Source organism: Capsicum annuum, chromosome 11 (genome assembly GCF_002878395.1).
Source record: "Capsicum annuum cultivar UCD-10X-F1 chromosome 11, UCD10Xv1.1, whole genome shotgun sequence".
Classification (NCBI taxonomy): Eukaryota; Viridiplantae; Streptophyta; class Magnoliopsida; order Solanales; family Solanaceae; genus Capsicum; species Capsicum annuum.
The window spans coordinates 194,526,203-194,531,945 of NC_061121.1; the positions used below are offsets into that span (position 1 = coordinate 194,526,203).

At 35.2% G+C, this 5,743-nt stretch overlaps 1 long non-coding RNA gene across 1 annotated transcript; it reads left to right on the forward strand.

The window, feature by feature from the left end:
• Positions 1-2,025: 2,025 nt before the first annotated feature.
• Positions 2,026-5,118, forward strand: LOC124888546. Its single transcript, XR_007046973.1, has 2 exons — positions 2,026-2,932; positions 4,550-5,118. It is a non-coding gene; the product is annotated as an uncharacterized LOC124888546 (long non-coding RNA).
• The last annotated feature ends 625 nt before the right edge of the window (positions 5,119-5,743 follow it).

A 5,743-nucleotide genomic window follows, 5' to 3' on the forward strand; every position in this document is an offset into this window, starting at 1 on the left:
GTCTACAACCCATAGATTCCACTCATGGAAATCATGTAAGTATTTTTATTATTTATGTTTATTTTATTTTAAAACCCATTCCCATATATCTACCAAATCCACATCACCCAGAATTAATACCCTACTACCCTAATTATGTATAACACAACTAAATCAAATTCCAAAACCCATTTACCCTATTTATAACCCTCAATAAACAAAGTCCACAACCGTAATGCCCTACTCTAATATCCAATCGTTTCCTTATTGAAACCAATTTTATCAAATCTTCATAAACCTAATACCATAATACAATTGTGTTAGAAGTTAGACTTTTGGGCTACATTTTTGTGTTGATTTCTCGAGGTTTTCTACTCTTCCCAAGTATGGTAATTTAGTTTCTTTATTTTTTGCTTTTGATTCACCATTACCCGACGTAGCCGTGAGAATGCACAAACTCGAGGCATGTTTGAGCTAAGAACTAAGTTTCATGATATTTTTAATTATGTTGGCTCACAAAAAGGAGGAAATTTGGTGTATACTCGATTTGAAGCCTACTACTTCGACCTATGATTTGTGAACTTTGTTCACAATTCATAGATTGGGCTGGTAGGAGTTAAACTCGAGAATCTTGAAACTTATATTTTTTTAATAAAGTTCATGAGTAGGTTCCACGAGTCTAAACCTAGTCTACCAATTATATACTTGACTCATGAACTTCAGACTTGAAGTTTACAGTGGGTTCCACGAGACGTAGACCCAATCTACTAATCATAGATTGACTCGTGAACTTTAGACATGAAGTGTGCTATTCTTGGTTGTTTTCCCATTATTTAATTTGTGTCCTAATTTTTTTATACATAGGTACAATCCACCCAAGGGTAATACTAAATGAGTTGATGTGGCTTCCACATCTAAAAGAAAGTCTAAAGCTTAGTAAACCAAATCTATACTATGGGATGAGTCTTTTGAATAGGCGAAAAGTGGGTCTAAGAAGGACTATAAGATCGAGTAGGATGACACCCAACATTTAACTCGTTGTATGAGGCAATGAGAAAATGAGCAAGATGTATCTTAGGACACACCACAAGCTTCACCGATACCTATAATGCAGGAAGACACCTCTCCCTAATCTGAAAAGGGAGAGGAATTATTTGAGTCTGGTGATAGTGATGAGAACAATGTTGTTTCCTATGATTATGGTACAGGGATACAAAGTTCCACGAATACTTTAATGTTACCCATAGCCGAGAAAATATCTCAATTATCAGAGTCTAGAAAAATAGAAGGTGGTGTGTTCAGGATATGAAATTGATCTGTGATGGGGATTCTATAGAGGAACCCCATATTTAGAAATCTGATTTGGTTGGGATTCCAAAGATAAATATGTTGTTTGATCGATACATATTTGGTTGGATGAGGGAACCATCAACAAGCTACAGTCTAGAGTTGGTTCATGAATTTTATGTCGCTTTAGTAGACTTGATCACGCTTCTGGGGTAGCAAGTTTGAGACCAACCTCCATTATCCAACATATTAGTTTAAGGTACACAAGTTGATATCTTCGAGCATATAATTCAACGTATTTTGTTTGAGGACAGATCATGAGGTTCTAGTGAGCACAACAAAGTTTAATTATCACATGATAGTGAAAAATAGAACCAAAATAAAATATCCTAAGTTTAAGTGGGGAGCTATTGGGTTGGCTTGCAAACTACATCACTGAGAATGGAGTTGATGCCAAGATGGTTGTGGGAAAAACATAGAAAAAGAAGTCATCCCTATACTTTACGGGTAAGTTTTGGTGGCTCATTGTGCGAAACTAGTTGGGCCCTATAGGAGTGGATAACTCACTTACCCTTGATCCAGCAATTATAGTGGCAAGCTTTATGGTTGGGTATACATTAATTTTGCATGATACATCATTGATGAGATCCATGAGAGATATTTCAAAAACATCACGAGTATCCCATTTCTTTGCCTTATTCTAAAGCTATGTAATGTTGCGGGTGTTATGGTACTACCCAGTGTTAATTGTATAGTAAAATGTAACCTGTAAAGTAGATATAGGGTTAATTTATGATGATATCAACCTTGTTTCCCAGAGAAAGACACAATCTTCAACGCCATTGATTATAACCTTATTTAAAGGGCAATTAGATATGATTGAGCAGGTAGACACACCAACACCGAGTGGTGAGAGAGAGTTTCTGAGATAGCCTACTAAGAGCACAATCCTGGTAGGTTGTGAAGGGTTATTTACATCTATTGTACCTCTACATCCACCCATTTTTGCAATGGTTTTGGTGTCAAATGATTTTCTCCAGTATTTAGTTAATAAGCAGACACAGTTAGTTGAGAAGCAGATGCATACTGATACCTAGTTGGCCAAGTTGCTATCCCAGATAAAGCTAAGGGTTCGAACTTTAATTGAGATATCTGAGACACATGTAAAGGTTTGAGTGATGATAGTAATGAAAAAGGTTTTGAGAGAGTTGAATGAGTAGATTGATAGTTTTAAGAGTTAGATAGGCGACCTACTGCATGAGTCCTATATTTTAAATTTGTCTAGAGGGGTGGGCTACATTAAGGTAAGTGGTCAGATCATTAATGACTAACCATACTTCTATTATACCACACATTCTCCAGTCGATTTCTATAGCACCAGTACTGGTGTTTGATCTTTTTATAGATGACGATCCCCCTACTAACAGAGGTAGGAGGGCACGAAGAACTAAGGTCCATAGTACGATTCCTAAAGATTTTAAGAAAGACCTAAGGAGGTCAAATAAGGTATCCTAAATTGAGTATCATGTCGATATGATTGCTCATGAATAATAGGACTTAGGAGCCTTATCCAGTCAGTATCTACCACCATCTAGCTTTGAACTTGAGGTGCCTCCTAACATCCCAACTACGGGCGAGTCCATATCCGACGCATAGATCACCGTAGGTATGTATTCACTCCCTTGGTCTTATTATTTATATAGTTATGCATTGAGAATAGTGCATCATCTCAGAGTTGGGGTGGGGTTATACCACCACTAAGTAGTTTTATTTGTCGTATTTTCTTTCCCCCGCGTGTGGTATCATGGTAGAATCGATATGTCTAGGATGTTTTTGTGTTTTGTTTTTACTATGTTTTTTTGCATATAACTAGGAGAAAAATAAGAAACCTTAGTGCAAACTAGTTTTGAATGATTCAAAATTGATTTTTGATGTTTAAAGACTACCCCTACTGAAATTTTATTTTAGACTGCTTGTTATAGTTGAGTTAAATTATGACCATTGTTGGATCTTTTCATAGCTTTAGATCATAGACAAAATAATCATAGCTTAGTAATGCATGAACTGGATAGGTAATAGTCGATAGTATAACCCAATATAGTGTAAGATTGTTTACCGAGTTTACTTTGTGTGTGTAATCAAAAACTTTTTCAGTTAGTTTTGCCTAGGATGTAGGGTAGTTGCTTGGGAAAGGATCATAGGTCATTCTTGAATAAGTCTATAGTAGTCTAAAAGCCCGACCAAATGAAATAAGTATACTTGATCCTAAATTTGAGCTCTAATCAACCACTTTTTTCATTTGCCTATTCACCTTGCCATTTCTACTTACAATGAACATGTCTTGGCCTTGATCCTTTCTTGGATATTGTGTACTTAACTCAGGCAAATTACCTAAGTTAAGAGTGGCTATCATAGGGGGATGTGTAGGCTGATATAGGTATGAATAAGAAGTTAGTAAAACAAAAGAATATATATTTAGGTGTGGTAAAAAGGGGAGTGATGAATAAAGTTCGCTAAAAAATTAAAAGAGAAAAAAGGTGTAGAGAGAAAACCACACCTGAAATCTGAAAAAGAAAAAGCAATGGAGAATAAAATAAGTAAGGTCAAAAAGTGGAACCCAAAAATAAGTGTAGTATCACGAAGGGTTAAGTCACATTATCCATGTTTACCACACCCATCCTTAAGCCTACATTACATGCCGATGAAAGTCCTATAGTGATCTTAGTCCAACTGACCGAGAAACAAAGGCATAGAAAATAAGGACAAGCCTATGATATTTCACGCACACTTTCTCAAGTTTTTTGTGAGTGAGTGCTTTTATTCAGTCCATATATTGATCTTCATTGTTATACGGTTAGTGTAGCGTACTTCTTTGATGTGACAGTACATAGGTTACATTGTAGGCTGTTATTGGTTTGGGTAATGTCTATTGTGTATGTACTTGGTTGTTTAATCGCAATCTGATGTCATAACTTAATCCTTTTTGTGTCATCATAATGTACTGCATGTATACACATGATGGATTTTTGATTTTTTTTTTATAGGAGGGGGTTGAATTTCGTGCTAAAAACAAAAAATTGACTATCATAGGTCCCTTAGGTTTCTCTTAGTTAAGCATTGTATGTGTTTGTTTTGTTTTGTTTTTCTGAGGATATGAAAACGTTCTAAGTTGAGAGTATCAATATTTCATGAATTCATGGCACTTTCTATGCTTAAGATGGGAAAATATACAAGAACATAGGTATTTTTGGTAAGTATGATGTGGTTTTGTAATATTGTGCAGGAGAATAGGATTTAGAGGCAAAATGGAGAAAAAAGGATCAAAATTGACTAAGGGAAGAGCTGTGGAAAGCATCCATGGATTATGGAATCATCTAAAAACTGTCAAACATGTTTGTGAATGAAGTTCTTAAGAGGAAGGCAAAATTTTGAATTCCATGGGTGGGGTCTATCAATTGTAGACTTAGTCCACAACCAGTGGAATCAAATCGTAAACAAGATACTGCAAAAAAATAAGTTTTTGATTTCCACGGATGGATACTATGACTCATGAACTAGGTCTATAGTTGGAAGACTAGATCAGTGGAAAAGAGTTTGATTTCCACGGCTCCAATCCATGATTGGTAGACTGATCTACGACTATAGTCTATGATTAGTAGAAACATGCCAACCTGTTTCTCCTACATAGGTTAGTATAGAATTCCTTTTGTATCTATAAGTTTTAATATTAGGTTTTATGATTATTTTACATTATATTACATTATTGTAAGGTTCTAAGTCACATTCTTGATCTTGAAATCATAAATATCGATTTTTAGGGTTTTAATTTAAAGAGAGATTTTGGAGTTTTTCATATTATTATTGTAAGTTCATAATTATGCTTTCTTATCTAAATTTTTTTAGCGTTATTTAAATTATGAGTAGCTAAACACCACAACTAGGGTTGTGGGAACCATGACGGATTAACAAAGTAGTGTTTAGAATACAAGGTGATTCTAGAAGTGTAGTTGGGCATGTATTGTTTCTTTTTTCTGATTTGATTGACCTTCAAGGAATGGATGCATTGAAACTTGTTCTATGTCTACCCTAGACTATAGCAAGGGTAGTCGGATCAAAATAGTGAATTAACAACAAGACGTGAAGTTATCTTCATTTAATTAATCTTGAGCCTATAAATGGGAAAGACTCTATTGGAATCATAGATCGGGGTCACTAATGGAACACTCATGATGCATTAACCTTTTTGCTTGGGAATAGTCGTATACAAGGGGAATAACTTAGTCGGTTAGATTATACATAACCTATCAATTCTGCATGCTGAATGCCATAAGAGATCACTAAAGTACAGAGAACCTATGGAGTTGTGATAGTATTGGAGAACACAGTCTTGTCAATTACTTTGATAGATACGTGATCGAATTTAGTCATATTCCCTATGGGATCGACACCAATCTAGTTGGATTTTATATTTGATCAA